Below are 18,075 nucleotides of genomic sequence, written 5' to 3' on the forward strand. Positions count from 1 at the left end.
ACTTGTACTATTAACTTGTACTTTATTATGAAACAGGCCCCTGGCGGTAGAACTATCGAAACTATTTAATCTAACTATGCACCAACATATCGCCCTTCTTTTTAGGGCTTCGTCAGGACTAAAACAAGATACAAAAACTGAAAAATATAAACAGGGTAAGGGTATACGATAAAATGGAATATAATGTAATCTATTGACGGACTATAAGATGATTATCTTATAGGATTACAAGTTGATGATATGTTTTACATCATCTTATAGTTCTACCGTGAGAGTGGGGCAGCTCAGTGAGTAAAACGCTGTGCTACTTGCACCTAGGACTAGGGTTCGAATTCAGTAGGAATTTTTCTTTTCTTTTCTCAATTTAATCATTATTTTTTCTCAATGAGCTAATATCAATATTACCCTTAAACTAAAGAAATCATTAAATTATTTAAACGAACATATTTAAAAAGTTAAATAAAGATTATTTTTATAAAGATTTATTTTCCGAATTAACTTCATACAAGACTATTATAATGAAGCATACCGGTTTGAATTCTGACCAGCCTACTGGTTTTTCCGTTGGCAGGTAATAATTTGTCAGGATAAGACAGTGGCCCGACAGATGCTTCCTAGTTGATCACATCCCTGGAATGAGTTCCGACATTAGGCAGGTGATTAATCTGGACCGGAGCACATTGCTCACTGCAATAAATTACAAAATAATTTCTGTGGAAGAGATAAAAATTGTTTCGATTCTCGAATCTTGGGAATAAGTGCAATCAAGTACAAGTACCGCAGAAAATTCCTATCTAAGAAAATTTAATAACTGCTTAAGGATGAGGACTTTTTTTCCCACGGCACGGAAGCACGCTACATTATTTCCTCTCCTGGAACCCGCGAAGAGTAGGAAGCCGTCCGTAACGTTCATTCAGTTTTTATGGCAAATGCAAACAAAAAAATCCAAATACCTTGGGAAGTTTTGTTCTCAAAATGAGGTAATTTCGACCAGAACAAGTAGGAATTCAGGCTCAATTAAGTACAGAACATTCTATAGTCAGGTTACAAAATGAAGTTACAAGCAGCTTCAACAGAAACAAGCAGTTCTATAGCAGTTCTATCGCAGTTAATAGCCCTTGACTGTTCCAGAGAGCATTTGGTTCCGTAAAACACAAACTACTTTACCAACGACTGGTCGACCTGAACAGTTATGTTCAGTCATCAGATCATTTTTAAATGACCTATATTTAACAGTTAAAGTTTTTGTGAAGGACTTTCGAGTCCAATTCGACAAGGCGTAGTTCTATCTCTAGTCTTGTTTTTCATTTATATCAGCAAAGTATTTGGAGCCAAGTACAAGAACGCCACAGTATCTGCGTTCACTTATGATGTTTCCTTCACGAGCAATAGTATAAATGCAAGTAAGGCTGTGAACAATCGGAATCTGCTTGCCAAAAAATAACAGAAAAACTGAAAAAAATAAATAGCGACGCAAATGCAGATAAAAAAAAGGTATAGTTTTTTCGTTCCAGAAAGCAAAGAAGAAACCGTCAACATATATTAAAATAAATAACACTAAAAACAAATTAATCCTCAAAATAACCTACCTGGAAGTAACCTTTGATCGACATTTAAGATTTTCAGCACATGTCCAGATGAGAACAAAATCAGTGAGACTGAAGGCGTGGCGTATCGTCTGAATCATTTGTTAACAGCCACAACCTTATCGTTACGTCTTAAGTTACTAATTTATAAATGCATATTGCGTCCAACTGAATCATATGCCTCACCAATATTCTCTAATCTTGCCAAATTTACAGAAATCGATTAAAATCTTTTCAAATTTTTATTTACGAAACATTTAAACAGGGAAATTTGTAAAATGATAGAAAACATCCACGAAACAACTGCCTAAAATTAGGGATTTCATAAATGTCAGAAGTAATAATTTTTTTAATATGATCACTAAGAAATCCAAAAAAGAAAGGCCTCTGAACTGCCAGTATTTCAACCATATTTGCCAAGAATACCCATATTTCACATCACACCTCAAAGGATTAAACCTGCATATATCAAAACCCCTCAGAGAATATGATAAAACAATAAAATTATTATCTCAGTTTTTAAGATCAAACGGTTTACTGGCAGAAATATAACATTGAATAGACAAAAAAATAAACAAATAAATAAATAATAATCAAATTTAAAAATAAATAAAATTAAACAAATGTAAGCAAAATTAAATAAGGTATAAATAGCGTTAATGACTATTGATGTTTAATGTCACTAAACAAAACCAACAAACAAATCACTCTTTCATTCAACTAACACCTACGAGAGGTAACGTGAGAATCAGGCACCGATCCGGGTCAAACCTAACGTCATGCTTCGTTCTTCTCCATCAGCCTTCTTCCCGTTGGAGAATGGCCATAACTTATTAACTTCATTGAATAATGTACTACGGTATCTTAACAAATAAATATCGTGAAAATTAATCTTTACAGAGTTCCTTGATAGTTTTATACGTCTTGACACAAATAAATAAAGTAATCAGGGATTTATTGTAATCTGACCGAAAATTTTGTGAACGGTCAAAACTCAGCCGATATCTATTTTTGATGGCTCAAACTATTTAACTTGATATCGTGACGTTTTGACACAACTCGAGCTCAAGATGCTATGAATTATTGGTTATATCCTGCCTGTCTGTGCTTAAATAACAATATTTTGACCTAACAACTTCACCGATTCGTAGTTATTACTGCTCATGATATTCCAAGAATCTATAGAACAAATTGAGCTGTAATATTGAAAAAATACTGCACAAAATATGTTTAGTCAGTCCGTTTTTGAGCGAACCGCTCATTTCCGTTTTTCATGTGTTAAATTATTCAGTCCCCACCAAAAATTCTTAGCCTGCCTAAAACATCCGTTCATGAACGGACTAGATATCTTCTGAGACCTCAGTGAATAGAATTCAGGGTTAATTAATATAAGTTTAATAGGAATAACTGAATCATTATTTTTTTATTTATTTAATGTAATTTACAACTGTACAAAATAATAAATACAATAATTAAATAAGTGGAATGTTTCATTTACACTTGGAAAATCTTGGGAAGGAACCACACATTGGTGGTACTTCAAGCATTATTTAAATTAGAAGGTCCCTTGGCCATCTTCTTTTCAGACGCCTCGGAGGATTATAAGAGATTGTTAAGTATGAGAGATTAAGAACTTATGGGTTAGGAGTTTGAAATGAAAAGATGCATATCTGTTTTGGGCCAAATCGAAATCTACGAGCCGTTTCTTGTTGTTTCAGTCAGTGGATAAGTAAATCTCTTGTCAAGATGGAGTCCTAAGTATCGAATCTATTCAACAGGCGTTAGTGGAGTATTTAGAAAGGATACTGTAGGACAGGAGGAGAGAGAATTGAATCTCAACTGTAAAAGGGATATTTTCCTTTGTGCAAACGTAATTTCTTATTTTGGTTATTTTACTATTAGATTTAAAGGTAGTCATTAAAAAAAAAGTGCAGCTTTGTGTGTATTGAATAGACTTTCATAATAATATTACACTCTTAAATATATGCGATGTAATCGCTTATATTTCGAATTAATTAAAGAGAAGAAGAAAACATATTTAATGCCAGATTTCACCCAGGGATAAACTAGTGTAAATACAATGTTGTACGAATGGAATAGATAAGTGAAGATTATATCTCATTTTTATTTATACGACACCGTATTAAAACGTAACAGAATAAACGTTCTTTCACCTACTTTTCAATTAACTATTTATTTTTATAAAGGTTGTTAATATGGTTATGTTAATGTTAATATTTTAATGCTTCTTGAGAAAAACAAGACAGAATTGGCATTGAGTCTTATAGCAGCAAACCATATATTTGTTATTTAAAGTTTATTCTATAATACACGTAAACAATCCTTTATCTGATCTATATACATTCAACTATAAAAAAAAAAAAAAGTAGGTAAGATTAGATTATTATCAGGGATTTTACATGGGGTAACTATTAAACTATTATTTGGGGAAATGACAGGTTTTATTGGGTACTTGTGTGTCCATGATATTGAATTCAAACGGGGAAATACATTCCGTTTTAAATACACCTATAAAAATAAAATTTCCTTTCCCCAGTTCCAATTTCCAGTCTGTATATAACGCTAAACATGAGAAGCATGGTAAACAGTCCCTCTTACAGATAAGCTGTTGAACAAAGCGGGTTTATCCTTCATCAGGACAGGAATGTCGCTGCTGTTTGGTTTCTGACTAAGCAGGAATTATTGCCACTATAGTTTGCTTTGCAGGCCCGAATTCTGCTTTACATTCATTTTTAGTCTCGAATAATTCCGTCTTTGTCACTGGTGGTTCACTTTCCGAATGAGTTTGGAATGCTAATAAAAACATTGTTTCATTGTACCCATGCTTAATGCATAAATACAAACACCAAGAAGCTGTGTAAGAGATAAAACCGTTCGTAGCTGTAATATTGAGCTGATTTGCTGATCTACCACAATATAGATAACTCCAATTTCCTATTTTATATTTCTTTGATCGTATATTATCTTCTAAGGGTTTATTTTCGTTCGCTACGCCATAGCTCTTCCATATTATTTTTAAAATAACCTTCAACTCTTCTGACGAAAATAAATATAATTAACAATTGCCATTTCATTTTAATTTTAAAATAGTGTCTGGTTAGGGAATCCGTTTACCTCTTACGAAGATGAAGGAAAAATATAAAGATTTTGGCAATCATTACATAGGCAAGGTTTTCCACGATTTTTCCAAGACTATTATAAAGGTTTTTTTTTTCAGATTTGGAACAAAACTCACAGGTCACCTCAGAATGATTCTTAAAGCTCACATTAACACTCACCATATTGTCTTAAGATGAGGTTTCTCACCCCCATATCTGGGTCATTTATGAAGATAGCATGAAAATAAAAAGTGCTTTTATACTTAATAAAATTCATTTCATCGTGATTCCTGTTCCTAATACAGGTATTGTCCTGCCTGCGACTGAAGGGAAACATAATAGAGAATAACAGAGGAATTCTATAATATATATAAAAACTTTTATAACCACTAAGATTAAGAAACCGACACACGTCATCTATTCAGCGTTTGATGTCTAAACAGGTGAACATTATGATTCAAAATTATGTATCCTTTAAAAATTTCAGCTTTTAATACCACTCAAAAGTACACTGCTGGTATAAACAAAAACAAAACTATAAATTGTTTATCAAGTTATAGTAAAATTATCACTTTAAGATGCAATTGAAAGGGGTAAGTGGATGATGGAGTTATGTTACAAATAGTAAATTTTAAGAAGACAAAGTTCAATTTTTTTTTTTTGAACTTGTTATATTTTGAATTGAACATAGCCCGTTCTACATCTAAATATCTCAGTTATTAATTGGATTTTGATGTTAGAGTAACTCATACTAGCTAGATAGGCGCCTAACAGCTTTATCCAAACTAAGGATTAAAAAAAATCAAAAAATGTTAAGAAGCCCTTTCATCCACTTACCCCTTCAATTAGTACATTGGTTTTTGGAATTATTTTAAACGTAAGAGGAAATCAAAATAAAATATATGGTACGTGTTACTGTTGTTTATAACATCTTTAATATATAAAAATAAATCAAAGGGTAGCTATTGACATCAAATATTCCTGTAACAGTTGGTTAAGTTAGTTCACGAAGTGCCATTATCTGGGCTTAGAGTTGAGCTTGGAGATAACTGTTCCGTTACAGATGATCGGTTCCTTTCAAGTTACTGCTTATCTGCCTCTGATAGGTCTCTACGTCCGGGTTCAATCCCTCCCCCCTCCTACCCGCCTCATACAATCATAGGCATTGCTTTCAATCAATTTTTAAAATAAATAAAACAATATAGAGCAACAATAGCTTTAAATTCGAAAATATAAATAAAATCCTTTAATAAGTTATTATTCAAAAATACAATTTATTTATATAAAAACCTCGAAGAAACTATAATTTATAAAGTATCTAGGGACTTTTGAAGTGCATTACACTATTCCTCAACATCTTTTTTAAAAAATCAGACCCAAACCATGTTGAACATAAATAGGAAGAATTTTGTCAGAACGAACAAGAATGTGAGAAAATGCTCCGGATCATAATTGATGTTTACATTAAATTTTAAATAAATTATTGGGAAGCTATATGATCAAGAGGAGTTACTATAAAAAAAGAAGTTATCTCAGCCTCATTAAAGTTACAAAATTCCATAAACTACCATTCGACTAAATAACAAAATTACAAAATATCCTAGATTATGGAAAGCAGGGTAATCAGCCTGTAGCGACTTAGTTTTATTCAAAATTTCCCAACGTATTTAGTACATACTATCCGATGACCAAGAGATATCAGTTATAAAATTAACCTATAGAGAACAAGATTGACCATGCAAATGTCCAAGAGGAGAAAAAAGGCAGTTATCTCACCCAAATTTTTAATTACTTTAATGAAACTGTGTATAATTAATAGTCAAAATTGATGAGTCTGCCAAGTATAGGTAGGGACAATAAAAAATGGCGGGTTTTTTAAAGTGATAAAAAAAAAACTAATTTTTCGTCCGGAGCTCTATATCTTATAAAAGTAGGAACTACAAAAGAAAACCTAAGATAACGTCATTTAAAGAAGAGTAAATTTGCTAAATTATGAGCCCTAATAGAGTTATTTACGTTAAATAGTTTTCGAGATATAGCTTTTTAAAAAGCAACATTTCATAAAAATGTTGTAGTTAGTGAATTTATTTTGAAAAATTAATATCTCAAAAACCATTTGACGTACAGATGTCTATTAGCACTCAAATTAAACCTAGTTTAATGAGCTTTAAAGTAGTTTATGATGTTTATCTTCGTAGGAGTAATAGTTTACATGAAATTTGCTAAAATAAATTGATTTATAGTTTTTTGGACAAATTTTCATTTGCCGAATTTATATTCATATGTGAATATCATAAAACGTACTACCCCTACGAAGATAAGTGTCATAAACATCTTTATAGAAAGTCAAATTTCCTTTATTTTGAGTATTGGCAGACATATGTGCATCTTATGGATCTAGAGATATATTTTTTCAAAAATCCAACATTTTATACGAACAACTAAAAATTAACATTTTGTGAGTTTATTTTGTCAAATATCATAAAAACTACTACTTCTACAAAGATAAACATTATTAACTATTTTGTAGTAAATTTAACTATCTTTAATTTGAGCGCTGGCAGACATCTGTACGTTCAATGGTTTCTGAAATGAAGTTTTTCATAAATCAAACTTATTGTCCGAATAACTTAAATATATCAATTTATGTTAGCAAATATCATGAAAACTACTGTTCCTACGAAGGTAAAGGTCATAAACTTCTATATATTCCATTAAACTAGCTTTAATTTGAGTGCTAATAGACATCTGTACGTCACATAGTTTCTGAGATATAGATTTCTCAAAATAAATTAACTAACTACTAATCTTTCAGTAGGTTTTTAAGGAAGTTTGCTTTTTAAAAAGTTATATCTCGAGAACTATTGGACGTAAATAGCTCTTTTAGGGCTAATATTTCAGCAAATTTACTCTTCTTTTAGTAATGTTCTCTCTTAGATTTTCTAGTGTTGTTGTTAGTTTTTAAGATATAGAGCTCCGAATGAAAATTTTAACTATAAATATTTTAACATCCCTGGATATCGTGGTGCTTAGGTCTGTTAAAAGCCTATAACTTCCTTAGCTCAACTCAGTTGTTTATATAATGAATTAATAAATGTTATATTTTAATTTTACTTTTTGTAAATATAAAAAAGTGTACGGGATTCTTAAAAGTACCTATATATCCCAATAAGGATATTATATCATATATATATTTGATGTTCATGAGTCTATAAAAAAAAAAATGTTGAGGCTACCTTTCGTGATTAATTACTAAATAACCAGTTTAACACTGGAATGTACTCAGTACAAATTAAGATTAATAAATAAAAATATTACGTATAACTGGCAGGTTGTCAGTCTGTTTATTCCTCCCGTGCATTTTATCAATTTTTGTTTTTTTTGCTAACGTGTCTGGTGTGTTTATGAGATTAGAGTGACACGAATTTTAATATTGTATACATGATTTTTGTTAATAACCCGATTCTTATATTTTCCAGAAACGATAATTATTCATATATAATATTACTGAAGGCATATTATTATTGCATGTATACTAGATATTTAGAATTTTTTTATCCTCAAATTCTTTTAAAAATAATCATTTAGTAAGTACAGTAAGTTGAATACATTATAATTATCGGCGGTTTAGATCACATATTATCCAGATGTTCTTATATTGGTATTATCACTTTACAGAATTTCTAACTAGTAATATATTAACTGTTACTAAATAATTACTTTTTTCAATTTACATATTTATTTATTCAAAATAAATATATAAATACATACCTAGTAGATGTTCAATAATACGATGCATTCATGAACAATATCTACTGAACATTTTCATCCCATTTGCCCTTACCCAGTCAGTTATTGCCGAATATCCCACGCAGCATAATTATATGTTAATGTGCCTTGTCTTTAATGTGCCGAGCGACAGTTGCAAATTAATTCCTTCCCAAACCAATCATGATCCCATGGCTGCATCGTTGGAATGCCTTGATCAGCATTGGATCTCAATTCCATTTCCGTCTGCGGAAATAACTAATTATTCTAATGGGCTAATTAATTATAGTGTAAACAAATAGGTTATAAATTATGTAGTTTCTGATTATACCAGGAGAAATTGGTACAATAATATTTAATGAATAATACTTAAAATTTTGGAATTAATCTTATTAATTTTAATTAATTAATTGTATAATTAAAAATTGTTTTTATTTATATTTATATATTCATATAAATATAAATAAATAATTTTAATATTGTTTGAATAATGGGGTGTAAGAACTTTTAATTATGACTTATAACTATGAAGACAAAATTTCGAAATGTAAATGGATATATTTGACTATAAGGAATATTACTATAGTGGAGTAGTACTATATGGTGGGGAAACATCTAGAAACATTGTACAAGTAAATATAGAGTATTGATAATGTTCTAAAGGAAGTCACTTTTCACCTAATCATGCCAATATTTAAAGATTAAACAACTTCCAAGGAAATAAACTCAACAATGGATATAATCATACCGAAAAAAATATTTCTAGAAATATTGTCTGTAATAATAAACTTTAATAATTTCAAATTTTTCTAGAACGTTAGTCAGACCAGATAAGTTCTATCAATACTAATGATAAATAAAGTAAGTTAAAAATTAAAATTGTTATGTATTTAAGAAATAATTTAGAACATCAAAATATAAATATCAATTTTCATACATAATGATTTATGTTTAAAACATTATAAAAATGTAGAAAAGAAATACACATAACATTTATTGAAATTACCAAAGGTGAATATTATATTATCATATTATGTTAATGCAATGTCATCCGTTAGGTAAGCATGTTAGCTATGTTTACTATACAAACACCAGGGAGCTGTGTCAGAGATAAAACCTCTCGTAGCTGTAATATTGAGCTGATTTGCTGATCTACCACAATATAGATAACTTCAATTCCCTATTTTATATTTCTTTGATCGTATATTATTTTCTAAGGGTGTATTTTTACTCTCTACACCATAGATCTTTCATATTATTTTTAAAATAACCTTCAACTCTACTAACGTAAATAAATATTATTAATAATCACCAGTTTATTTTAATTTTAAAGTAGTATCTGGTTAGGAAATCCGTTTACCTTTTACGAAATGAAGAAAAAATATAAAGATTTTGGCAATCATTACATAGGCAAGGTTTTCCACGTTTTTTCCAAGACTATTATAAACGTTTTTCTCAACCATTACCTAGATACACCATATCCTAAAAAAAGAAAAACATTTTCCAAGGCTTTTTTCCACAAATATTGGACAGACTTTTTTTCATTCACCTCAGAATAATTCTCAGAGCTCACATTAACATCCACCATATTGTTTTAAAATTTTAAATATTAGTTGTTACAAATTTTTTGCGTTATTTGTACATTATGAAATATTCTGCCTATTACCGTTTTTGTAATCATTTTTGTGGTCAGTGAGTGAGCAAAGATGAAGTTTTTATTTTTCTATTGAAATAATTAATTTCAAATCTGTAAAAAATACTAACGTTATTTTCACTATTTCAACATGTCTAAAAACATAATGACTACAGAAAAAAAAACGAAATACTTCAATTTAAATCTACATCTAAATAAATTAATAAATAGCATATTAGAAATGGAAGAAATGAAGTATTCACAAGCGAAGCCATGGGTAAAACTATTTTCATTTATATTTTGTTCCAAGTAGACTGTTTTAATTTTTACTTATATTCAGGTCTGAATACATATAAAAATTATGATGAACCAGACTGTATAGATAATTGTTATTAAGAAAATATTGGTATGATTTTGGATTAATAATTTACATAACAAATGTATAAAATTGTAATTAAATATTGAACCAATGTATTATAATAATTTATTGAAAGATGCTCTCCCAATATATGTTAGTAAAACATACATGAGATTGTCTCTGAAAGTTATTCGGAATATAATTTTCATTTCTTTCATAAAAATGGCTTTTCCAAGTACTTAATAGTTTCTTTGTTCTTTACTTTCATAATTTGGTTTGGTTTTACTACATCCATGGTTGAGTAAATACTAAAAATTTTCCATAGTATTTTATTTATTGTTTGGGTGTGTGGTAAGTTTAATAACTGTATGGGAGAGTGAGGGTATTTTGTGCAGTTGTAAACTTTGTGAGGTAGGTACTAAAGTATTGATGAAGCCTCTTCCTCCCCACGAATAAAGGGAAGAGTAAATGAAGCTAATGAATCCTTATCAGGTTGATTACAAACATACGTGCTAAGTTTCATTAAAATCATAAATTTTTTTTTTCAAATGAACCGTTGAACTTTCTTCATTTTCAGAAATGAGTGTCAGTGTTGATTTATTTTAAGTACAACTAGTTGCACAATGAAAAATTTAGTTTATACTTTCCCGAAATATTATAAAAAGTAAATATTCAGAAATGCCTCATTTGTTCAACAAGTGAACCTTAACAAAATTAATTTCCCTGAACTAATCTCATATCGTTTTTCAGTGAGAGATTTATGTTTAGAAAACCATCAAATAATCATAAAATGCCTTACTGCGTTTGGCTATTTTTTTCATTATAACGAAAAATTCCATTTCGAGGTTTCTTGGAATATTACAAAAATATGAACAAAATTAAACAAACCAAACTAAACTTCAAGACTGTGTAACTGAATTTGATAAAACTTTGTTAAGTTATTTAAAATGGAAGGGAAAAGTATATATTTCATAAACAAACGGAAATTATGCCATACGAGATGAATATGGATAAAAACAAAAACACTTTAAAAAAAATTAGATTGTTAATGAAGCCAGTTTTTGAAAAAGATTATTATTTGTGAAAATAAAAATATATAGATTTAAAATGAAAAGATAGTATATTTTGAGTTAACAGGTATTAAAAAAAAATCCGTAACATGAGTTAACAGTACAGCTTTTAAATAAAAATTTCTCATTATTGGAATTCATATATAAGGCTGCTTCTAAATGGGACAATTGATTGAAATTACATAATAATTATCAATTATGGTAATTTTTAATACATTTTTACAATACTGGCAAAATTTTTGAAGATACAGAAGGATATCTGTAAACTTTTAATTGATACAAACTACTATTTAAAATAAGATCCTTCCAAAGTAATGTCAGAAAGTGAAATTATTTTAATTTTTAGGGTAATTAGAGTTAAATTAAACAAACATTGAATTTAAAGTTAGATTAGAACTGAAGCTTAGTTTAAATTAAATTAAAATTTACCTTAACCGCTTAAAAAATGTCTATTTTTCATAAAAATCTAATAAGTTTCTTCGTAGATGTTTAATTAGTTTTAAGAGAAAAATGATAATTGATGACAACCATTATTTCCAGGAAATCAGCTTCTAATAAATTTAATACTGTTTTCAATGAAATCTTAGGCTTAGCCCCACCTTCTATACATTAATCATATTTCCTTAAGTTAAGATTTCTAGGAGCAATTAATTTTAGGAAACTCATTTATTTTTTCTGTAATTAACGATGGTTTAATTATAATGTTTACCACGATAATTAGCGTCCATAGCTTTTCTCATCACCGTTAATTATGATCATTACTAATAATAATGATAGGCTGAAAGAATCCGAAAATCGATATCGCATGTTTATACCTCCTACATATAAATACCCTTAGAAATCTAAATACTTTTAAAATATGTTTTTACATAGGTTTCGGTTTAGCTCACATATGAACTGCTGTTAATATTGTTTTAGTGATCCAATTGTCACCCAGACCATTCTTTACCCTTAAATGAACCAGTTGTATATAACAATTTTATATAAAAATGTAAATCATGCACAAGTGGAAACGCGCAGCTGTCTAGACGCGATCCCTTCAGCCACAAAACAAACTTAACCTTTTACTATCCTGTTCATAAAATCAAGTATTATCTTTTGCGTTATTAACATCAGAATGTAATGAAAAATTATTTGCAATTTTTCTCAAGTTAAAATCCATCTTTAAAGTACTGTGTTTTATTAACAAATTATTGCCTTTTGGCCTATTGTTTATGTAAATAAATCCAATATACACATTGTTCCACATTTCTGCTTCACTATTTCTTTTTTCAATATTTTTTGTTGTTTTCATCTTCTAAAAGTAATGTAAATGAAGATTTAGGAAAATTCTGAAGTACATAGCAAGCGAATTGTCTTATCAGTTATTTGCCTAAAGTGAATAGAGAATAAAGGGCTTAGAATCTACGAGAGCGTTTTTAACAAAAAAGAGAGTGATGATCTTGCGATGAAAAAGATTAAAAGAAAAAAAGTATCGACCGGAAGGAGTCTGACTGAAAGAGAAGGGTCTTTTTCTATAGCCAAGCGGTTTGTTCGCCATTTCTTAACACTGTCATTCACAATACATAGCAGCTTTTTCATGATACCTGTGTAGTAAGTCTATCCCGTTCTACTTTACAAGATGAAATTGTAATTTTGATTTGATGTTTCCATGTATTTCAACAAGAAGTGTGCGTTTCCAACATATTTTGATGTGTTTTTTTCACAAAACTATTGACCACAATCTATCGCGTATAACCGGTATATTTTATACTTCGACGCAACCTTGTCATGTTAAGTACGCATTTTTAAATTTCATAATATAAAAGGATGAACGCCATTTTTCAATGTTGCTCGATTTAATTAATATTCCAACTTAAGTCTCCCGTTGTTTAATTCATATATTCCCCGGAGTAAAAATTGAGGGATATTACCCAAGTTAATTTTTAAATTCTGGTATCGAAGGAGGGGGCTGTATTTGAAATAAATTGCAATCATGCTGAACAAATGAAATAAACCTCTATTATCTTTTAATCCTTATGAAACAATTTGTTATATAGCTTAACCAAAAGTGGTTACAATATGTGTTAGTTTGGTTAGTTATAAATTTGATTTCATTACAGGGATTAATGGAAAGTTTGACACTTTACTTGGTTGAGATCTTCTTTGGAGCTTGAAGGTTAGTTCTTGTTTGGATGTTAGGATGGAAGACGGGTTTCTCTCTTGTTACTTTCTCCTCATCTTTCCGCCGCCGCCGTCTCTCTTGCCTGAGTGTGGTGAAGTTTTATTATTTCATGAATATTTATAAAAAGTGGCCTTCTTGAAATGTGATCTCTGCTTCTTCCCCATGTTCTTCTTGACATGTACAGGTCAATATGGCTACTCGCTGCTCTCACCTTTTCTTTTTATCTTGAACAAAATAAAATGCCTCTATTCTTGTATAATTTATAAATATATAATAAATAATAGTTTAGCCAAAAGTAGCTCGAAAACTAGATCTTGTTCTGTTTACTCCTCTCATCCTAATTCGGTGCCCAGCCTGGCTGGGTTGAATCTACTAGTCACTCATCCTCAGTGATAGTCGACTCCTGACAGAATAGGTACCCTGAGTTCATTCCTCAGTGTCTATGTTCTTTCTCATCTGTGGTACCTGTCTACTTGCTCATAGGGTACTTAGCTACTTCTTTTTTCTCCCAATAGATGGTAGCATTTTTACATTCATCTTGAATTTTATTCAAATATGAGGGGGGACATTTTCCCCAAATACCCGTTTTAAAAAATAGTTCGATGGTGATGCAGAATTTGATCGGGGTTTAGCGGGGTGGGCTGGCCGAAAGGATTCCCTTCTATTATTTTTAGTGTGATGGTTTCCTCTTGTGAGATTTGTGACATGTCGTACGCCGACTAATATACTATAAAAAAAACCTACCACGGAGCGCGGGAGTGGGTTGTTTGTTTTTTTTTTTTCAATTTTAGCCACTTGTTCAGTCTTGCTCGGTTTAACCAATATTCTAGCTTAAGTATTCTCTTCCCGTTTTAAATAGATGCATCTGTCACGTCCGATTTTGTAAAGTTATTCAATCGCAATTTTGGTGTTCCCCTCAATGTGAAATCAAGACAGTGTGATTCAAAGGTTGCTACCTTACGTCACAGGCCCACGACATATGTATAGACTGTGTGGCCACCTGTTCGACCATAAATTACACCTTTCTTATGCTGGCCAGCGCTTGTCGTAAGAATCACTAGAGTGGTCAAGCATTCACCACCACAACATCATAGAAATTCAGAACAAGACGTGAGGAGAAGACAGCAGAACTCTTGGGCGGCACCCGAGATCTTGATTGTCAGCCAACTCCACAGTGAGAAACAACCATTCTCACCCCTTTACTTGCCCCTTTAGGGACTAAATTTTGTACAGTTATAAATTATATGATTATATTCAACGGTTCTACAATGTCTCACAATTTCTTTTAGAGAACTATAAACATATAATAAAAGGCCACCGGTTGTAAGGAACGTATCAAACCTCTCAGATTACAAACAGCATGTATTGACTCTAATTAATGGTATCATCATTACAATGTTAAATTTTGTAATGGCAATTTAAACGGATAACCCTCGTAAAAATACAAAATTTTAACGCATGGAAAAATAGTATTCAGTTTTTCAAGTTTATTTAAAAGTAAAGATATATATACATCAATCATTGGATTGGCTTAATTCAAAGCGGAGGAAATGCAAATTGAATATCAAGAGAAAATATACAAAAATCATTTGGTAAGGTAATTGTTATTAAATTGATGTATTCATAAAATACATTGGTAGAGTATCAAAATTTGTTTAATTATTAAAACTAAAATAATAAAAAAAATAATTTGAATAGAACTAAGGAGATGTAGTATAACAAGCACTACATTGTTGTTAAAGTTATTGCTAGAGGTAATCAAGGCCCATAAAATTCTGCTCGCGTTATAGGGCTTTCGAAAGATTCGGTAGAAAATATTAAGAGTTTTGGTAGTAAATGGTCGAATAATCTTTTTTTTTTACCAAGATGAAAAATTTCTATTGTTATGATTTCGACTAGGAGCCACTATTCATTTAGAAGAGTTGAACCAACGAAATTACTTTGTGCTAACACTTGATAAAATATTTGCCTCGTAATTGGCTATGATATTGAAGTTTATAAAAAATGGAAAGGATTAGGCACGAAAGTTTACTCTAGGAAGTATTTACGGTAATTCTTCTTTTTTAGATTCCTTCGGGTAAGAATCATTATTTTATCTTTAACAAACGTATTTACCAAGTATCAAACAAGGGGCATTAATGTTGTATTAAATATTCCCTTCTCATCACCATCATCACTAAACCAGAGTTTGTAGTAGAGTTGGTTTAGATCAGTGAGGTATTATAGCAAAGCCGTCTGTGGCCGAGCGAGCTATACCAATAACTGACTGGCTCATGATTGCACCGGCGCCGGCTCAAATCCGACCTGGGAGATTCGTTGGAGTTGATACAAGTAAATTAGACCTGATCCTGATATATATAATCATATAGATGGGATTGGGCTTGGCAATTCCACCCCATTTCTGGTCAGTATCTGTCTCGGCCGCCGAAGAGTGATATATACTCGTATTCAGCCGAAAATAGTTGATATAGGGCAATGGGCCTTATCAAATGATACTGCTGATACTGGCCTACAAAGTAAGTGGAGGATTGCTTCATGCTACCAATATTATAGTTGTCAATTTCTTAATTAAAAAGTACCGTATTTTAGAAAGTTTTTTTTTTATAAAAGTAAGAAGAAAAAGATAAATCACAACAAGAAAATAATATTTTTTTTTTAAAGAATACTTTATTTTATCAAATGCTAATACCCATTTTCTGTAAGTGAATAATTCTCTTCTTTATCTGAAATAAACAACAGGAACAGCATATCTTCAGTAAAAGTAGGTGTTTGAACCATTTCAAATAGCCTCCACCGAAAGTTCATTTATTTAAGAAAAAAAAATCATTGATTAAATTGATCACAAATAATTTACAAAGTAATTTTCATGATATTAGCCAAAATAAATTGTTTCTCGTTATTTCGAAAAAAATTACAATGTTTGAAAAACCTTATCTTGGAAATTATTGAACATAAAGGTCCTCATAAGATTCAAATTGAATTATGGACACGTCAAAAATCTGCCACATTAGGGCAACATACCCCTAGGGATAAGCTTTTACCATTGTGTTTTCAAACATGTTTGCATAAGAATCCTATATCTATCTATACATAGAGACATAGAACATTTGTAGGACTTTGGCCTCCAACAGAATTATAGCCCACTAGTTCCTATCAGCTGAAAGACTTCTTCATCTCCTCACTCCCATTAGGTGCGTTTCCGCCTTCACTCATAACGCCACCTTCATAGAGTATTACATTTAAAAGAATATTTGTATAATTTAAATGCTATTAGAAGGTATTCGACTATCTACCTATCCCTACTTTGTAGGCTGGTTTTCTCTAACAATAATGTGCGCTAAATGATGAGGAAAATGTTGCATAATTTTCAAACATATACCTGACTCATCTTTTCATACATATTACAATATTTTATACATCTAGTATACACAAGAAATATGTGTGAAACTATTATTATTGTTGGTGACAATCCCTGAGTAGAACAGAATATAAATTTATTTGTGAAAGACAAAGTCTTGTGCAAATTTCATTACATTAAAGATACAGTTTTATAACAAAACCTCCAATACAAAAACAATAAACAAAATATGAAACAGATTTAATAATATAAAACTATTAATGTAATATGCTTTACACTATTACATTAAAGTTAATAATAATCACAACTATTTTAAATAAACTAAAACATAATATAAGCACTAATATTAATCGGGCCTCGAAAACTACTTTCATGCCACTATTTATATGCCACTTTCAGAGTCAAACTTATTACATATTGTTTCAATGTAAGCACAGAGACTATTTTAAAGGTTGGACAATGTAGGAGGATGTGGTATAAACCATTATTGAAATAGTTTTTGCAGAATAGGTGAAGCTCTTAAGTAATTTGTGGTTATATTTCTTGAGAACTTTATATACACATAAATGTAGTCTACTTTAAAACAGTTGAAAAAATATATAGGGAGATGGTCAGGGTTGCGGTCAATAGTGAAACAAAAATAGTTCACAACTATTTATTTTCCAACGTTTCGCCCCACTTTGCAGGGCTTCATCAGGGCTAAAAAGATACAAAATAATTTTACATTAAAGTAATTTTACTTAGTTATTATTATTATCATGTAATTACTCATGTACCGTATCAATCTTTATTTTCTCTTATCATTTTTTTATTATTGTCAAATCTTTAATACTACTTCCTGTATACGCGACGTATTTGAAATCGTTTTAAAAGCCGTTACTTGGTCTGCGCAAGAGTAGGGAAGAAGTGGTCCCCACTCTTACGCGTTTCCGCTGTTTCTTTCTGTCTGTTCAACTTATTTATTTGGACAGGTATGTTGTCCTATATGGCTCTCTACTCATTTATTGTCATTTTTTTTT

General features: G+C 30.5%; 1 protein-coding gene and 1 long non-coding RNA gene across 2 annotated transcripts in view; both read left to right on the top strand.

The window, feature by feature from the left end:
• LOC136796901 (uncharacterized) overlaps positions 1-4,945 on the top strand; it is a 21,808-nt gene extending 16,863 nt beyond the window's left edge. The window contains exon 3 of the long non-coding RNA XR_010844689.1: positions 4,825-4,945. This is a non-coding gene — a long non-coding RNA (uncharacterized lncRNA). The remainder of the gene's footprint in view (positions 1-4,824) is intronic.
• Positions 1-18,075, top strand: part of LOC106685379 (uncharacterized) — a 445,041-nt gene that overhangs the window by 399,135 nt on the left and 27,831 nt on the right. The gene's annotated exons all lie outside the window — the stretch shown is intronic.

The sequence above is a fragment of the Halyomorpha halys genome, unplaced genomic scaffold (assembly GCF_000696795.3).
Source record: "Halyomorpha halys isolate HHAL.00 unplaced genomic scaffold, Hhal_1.1 Scaffold687.1, whole genome shotgun sequence".
Taxonomy (NCBI): Eukaryota; Metazoa; Arthropoda; class Insecta; order Hemiptera; family Pentatomidae; genus Halyomorpha; species Halyomorpha halys.